Source organism: Paroedura picta, chromosome 7 (assembly GCF_049243985.1).
Source record: "Paroedura picta isolate Pp20150507F chromosome 7, Ppicta_v3.0, whole genome shotgun sequence".
NCBI classification, from domain to species: Eukaryota; Metazoa; Chordata; class Lepidosauria; order Squamata; family Gekkonidae; genus Paroedura; species Paroedura picta.
In genome coordinates, this window is record NC_135375.1 from 100,368,112 (window position 1) to 100,373,760 (window position 5,649).

Consider the following 5,649-nt stretch of genomic DNA (forward strand, 5'->3'; position numbering starts at 1 on the left):
TAGCCCATAATACTTCCTGATATGCTGATCTTGAGGGAAAAGGGACTTCTAGCAAGTGCATGAGTGTGGGCTGGGGATCTACAGCAGAAGTCCTCCATGGGATCTAAGTAGTTTTGGAAACTAAAAGAAACATTTGCCTGTATGAGACACTTGAAGGAATAAAATAATAAACAGAAGACCACCTTTGTTTTACTACCTGTAGTAGCACAATAACAGAACTGCAAGCCTGCAAATTCTCCAGAACTCTTCTACAGGTTGGATTTGGGGGAAAGATGGTATTGAAGCCCTCAGACTTCAGTTTGAAAAACTAACTTGGTGATTTGAGAAAAGTTATACCTTGCATGTTCAAAATAGTCAAAGCCCCTTACAATGGCAAAGAAAGAAAATTTACACCAGGACAATCCTGTTAGTCAGTTTACCTTTGAAATCAAATATTCTGTGAAATGAGAGAAGATAAGCTGGGCTTCTGCTGGAGACTTCCAGAGCTGTTACAGGCTTCTGAGATAGTGGAGTTATACTTTGCCTGTCAAACCCTCCATCTTGGGACCCTTTCATTCCCTTTGCATTTAACTTGTTCCTCTGACGCTGTTGTCTGACTTTGCTCTCACCTTGAAGAAGGTATACATTCTGGCAGGGCGTATACCTTGTGCAGAAGATGGACCAAGTCTAAGTAATCCTTTAAATAAGTGGTGTAATTATGATCTGTGCCTGAAAGACGGCCCAGAGTGAAGCGTAGCTCTTTGAAATTAAGGAAAGAAAAGCATGCGAGCACAGTTGTCCCTCAAGGAGTCTCCAACTGAAAGTTGGATTTTGTGACTGATACCTGTGGCTGTGTTAGAGCCACCTTGGGTAATCCAAATTTTGCTCAGACAAAAGTTGTATTCTATGATCTGTATAAAGTATGACCACGGACCATGCTTAATTTTTTGCACTTATTTTCTGTGCATTGTAGAAGAAGAGTTGGTTCTTATATGCAGCTTTTCTCTACCAGAAGGAGTCTCAAAGAGGCTTACAATCGCCTTCCCTTTCCTCTCCCCACAACAGACACCCTGTGAGGGAGGTGAGGCTGAGAGAGCCCTGATATCACTGCTCAGTTAGAACAGCTGTATCAGTGCTGTGGCAATCACCTGGCTGCGCATATGGGGGAGCAGAGAATCAAACCCGGCTCGCCAGACTAGAAGTCCACACTCCTAACCACTACACCAAGCTGGCAAGGTGTGAAAGGCTCCTCCCTGAATATTGGAAGGCTTATTCAGCAAGTCCTCCGGCTTCTGGATTGTCACCAGGTTTTGCCTATACACTTTTAAACCACATCCTGACCATCTTAATGGCTATGAATTTGCTTCTCCCTCCCCAAACTGAGATTCTTGGGAAGTTGCTGGGTGAGATCCGCAGATATGTAGGAATGCTGAGAGACTGGGGGGCTCTCTGACGGGTGACACTGGAAAGGTAACCAGGCGCTCTGGCCAATTTCTGCTCTGTCAGGAAAAATGCGCTTTCCCAGTCAGCAAAAATCGAAATGTATTTATTCAGCAGCGGGCGTGTCATCAACCCACTGTGATCATCCTTCTTTCCGGCAGTCCCCACTGCCAAGGGGGCAGTTCTGGGTCACGTACCAACCCCCAGCTTCCCCATTTCTCCACTGCAGGTCTAGAAACAATTCATAGCGACTGACTTGAATACGTCTGATGCGGAGTTCCTGTGATTCTTTGATGTTAATGCCTCGCTGCCTCGGGACAATGGGGCTCTATGTAAATGCCGTCTAGAGACAACAGGAGGCCGAGCAACCGCGCAATGTGGCCCCCCTCCTTAATCCGGGGCATATTTCAAAACAGTTTTTTCTTTTTTTTAATTCCACGTTCAGAAACACTCGGGTCCCTCCAAGGTCCTTGCAGGGAGATCGTGCTGAAAAGTATGTTTTGAGCAATAATCGCACGAGGATGGACTAAACTAGCGGATGCCTCTTGCCCGTTCTCAACACAATGTCCCTTGCTGACTATATTGCATGAAAGAGAGGCTTGCCTGCTTCAAAGCAACCCAGAGCTGCAGCTCCCGTCCAAAAAGCAGTGCAGATGTGCATTGCTTGTCCTGTGGTGGTACCGTTCAGCAACGGGGGCCCTTAATGCAAGTGTTCAAGTGTAGAACTTTCTATTGATCCAAAGGGGTGGACAACAATTCTCTTCCATGGGGGGAGAGGAAAGGGAAAAGCTATAGACATTGGGCACAGATGCCCTCTGATCTCTATCACTGATAATCAAGCTGACTGCTATGTATGAAGATTGGGGGTGGCGAGGAAAATCGGAATGAGGGAAGATTCAAATGGGTAGCCATGTTGGTCTGAAGTAGCACAATAAAATCAGAGTCCAGTAGCACCTTTAAGACCAACAACGATATATTCAAGGCGAAGAGTGCTTGCACTCGAAAGCTTAGACCTCAAATAAATCTTTGTTGGTCTTAAAGGTGCTAGTGGACTCTGTTTTTGGGAGTATGTTACTTGCAGTTGACCTCACTAGCCCTACTCCCGCGATGCTATAAATCAGCCCTTTTCAGCCTTTTGAGTGTGGTGGAACCCCTGAAATATTTTGTAGGCTTTGAGGACTCCCGGAAGGGGTGACATGCCCCTTTAGAGAAGAAGATGCAGAAGATGCAGGAGCCAGCCAATCAAGCCTTTACCGTTTCCATCATGGAGAAGCACTAGGGCACCGTGGGGGGGGGGGGAGAGGGGGCTCCAAGGATTAGAGATGTCAGCAGCCAGCCAAACTTCCCAGAAAGGCTGCGGGACCCTCGGGGAGCCCTGGCGTAACCCCAGGGTTCCTCAGAATCCGGGTTGGGAATCCCTGCCTTAAATTTGTTACCTTAAAGTTCAAATATTTCTGCTATGAATACATACTTGATGCGTCTGAAGAAGTGAACTCTTGAAAAAACCCGATGCTGGATTAACTGTCTTTAAAATGCCACTGGGCTTGGTTTGGTTTATATATAATGGACCCAACAGGATTACTCTGTGAGAGGGGCTCTAAATAACAATCAGCAAGTGCATCCTTCCTCTAACCCAGTTTTATGCAAAATGTTAAGAACTGGGGCTGAAGGAGGAACGTCTCCCTGTCTGGCCTCCCCAGTTTTAATTTGCCCCCCAAATATTTACGCCTTTATGGCTTTCATCAGCCATCACTCCCTATCTGCTTTGGTTTCGGCTGCTCTTTTCCGTGGCTTGTGGCTTCACAACGTTCAGGCTGTGCGTGTCTTTTGCCCGAGCTTGAGTCCCCCTAGTAAGCCAAGGCCTTTGGTTGGCCCAGTTTGGCAGGCCTGTTGAATTCAGCATTGGACTAATAGGTTGCCATGTTTATACACACTCTGAATCGCTTTCCTGTCTCCTGCTCAAATGAACTCAGTAGCCAGAACAGCAAGTGGAATAACTCCTCAAAGTTTGAGAGCGGTGAGGGGTGGGGAAAAGGGGTCGGGTTGGGGACGGGGCTACCCTCTTGCTGAGGCTTTTCTTCCACTTTGAAGCAGGTGACAGGGATGGGTCGTGGCTCAGCGGTAGAGCGTCTGTTTGGCACATAGAAGGCACCTGGGTCCAATCACTGCCATCTGTTAAAAGGACCAGACAGTAGTTGATATGAGTGACCTCTCTGCCTGAAGGTGCTGCCAGTCTGAGTCGACAGTAATGACCTTGACAGTCTGATGCATGATAAGGAAGCCTCACACATGTTCCAGTGTGAGCTCCACAATGCCAACTGTTCTGCAACGGGCTAATGGTTTGATGCCAACTCAATTGGCACTTTGTGCAGAGCTGACACCAGCCAAGGGCTTCGTTCGAACATCTGGTTTTTCTCTTGTCACCTCTGGTTCTGGAAAACAGGGAAAGGACTGCAGTCTACCAATTCCATGCAACGGCTAAAACACAGTTGTCACTGCAATATGCAAGCCAGCTTTGTTTTTGCCTTGTTCACCTTCTTGTTCCTGTACGTGGCTGGGCTTACTTACTTCCCAAGTTTGCATTTTGTTCATGAAAAATCTCTCAACCGGATGTGGCTCAGGGGCAATGGATGGAGACAAATTTGGAGAATTTATGTAAAATATTTTCACCTTTCCTTTCCACCCAATTAAGACCCGTGAGGTGGGAAACAAAATCATCATTAAAAATAATACATAAAACGATTCAGCAAAAGCAACTGAACAAACACTGCCAGAACTGGGGATGCAGGAGCATCACAACAAAGCAAAAGAGCCTTCACCCACTGCCAGAACACAACCCTAGAGGGAGACAGAGGCATCTCCTTAGGGAGAGCATGACAGATTGTTGGTGCCCCTGAGATAGAAGCAGGCGATCCTTATTTGAATCGCCTGGTGGAGATATTTGCTGAGGGAAACCCTGTTTTCCCAGATCAGTGAACACATGAAGTGGATTTCTGGGGTATCCCAGTCTCAGGCAGAGGTCTTTCACATCACCTAGAACTGGAGATGCCAGTGGTACAACCTGGGACCTTCTGCATGCTAAGCAGATGCTCTACCACTGAGCTACAGCTCCTATTTCAACAAATACGGGTCTCTCTGGCAGATGCAGATCTGTGATGGAATGGCATTTTCAGGAAGTAACTATCCCCCACCCCCGCCAAAAAAAAAAGAACTTTGTGAGAAGTCGCAAATTTATCTTCAAGCGCTCAGAATGAGACTAATGTCATTGCCAGCAGACACCCCAAATGTAATAAGAGTCCCCTGCTGACATGTTCAGGCTTCAGTGTCATGAACGCCAGCAACCATGTGTGATTCAGGTCATAGGAACTCCCAGGGCTAGCTCAGAAACACCATGCAGGATGCATTAAGAGCCAGTGTGGCATAGCAGTTACAGTGTCAGGCTAGGATCCAAGAAAGCCAGCTTCAAATCTCCCCACTCTGTCACAGATGCTGGCTGGGAGACCTTGGGTCAGTCCCACTCTCAGCTTAACCTGCCTCCCAGAGTGGCTGTGATAAAACACAAGAATGGGGTAAGAGCGCACATAGTTTATCACACTCCTGACACACCACAGACTGGAGTGGGATACCATGCATTAGAGACCAATGTTGTCCTTTGCACCCCACTTCTCATCAAGAATGGAGCTGCGTTGCCTTTGTGTAGTAGTTTTACCAGCAGCTACCCTGGATGAGCTAAATGCTGTCCTACTTTCTCACAGGCAGCATTTCCCCAATATTTCAGATCGAGGACCACCCTTTTCCGTAAGAGTAACAGGTCAAAGGATAATTCTCTAGGGCAGGGGTCCCCAAACTTTTGGCACATGGGGGCCCCATTAGAAGAAAAAGAAGAAAAGTTGGTTCTTATATGCCGCTTTTCCCTACCCGAAGGAGGCTCAAAGCGGCTTACAGTTGCCTTCCCATTCCTCTCCCCACAACAGACACCCTGTGAGGTGGGTGAGGCTGAGAGAGCCCTGATATCACTGCTCAGTCAGAACAGTTTTATCAGTGCTGTGGTGAGCCCAAGGTCACCCAGCTGGTTGCATGTGGGGGAGCGCAGAATCGAACCCGGCATGCCAGATTAGAAGTCTGCACTCCTAACCACTACACCAAACTGGCTCTCAGCGTGCCCAGTGTCCAATGAGGGCCCCATCTTCAATCAAAATGTAACATTAGCCTGCTTACTTAGATCATAAG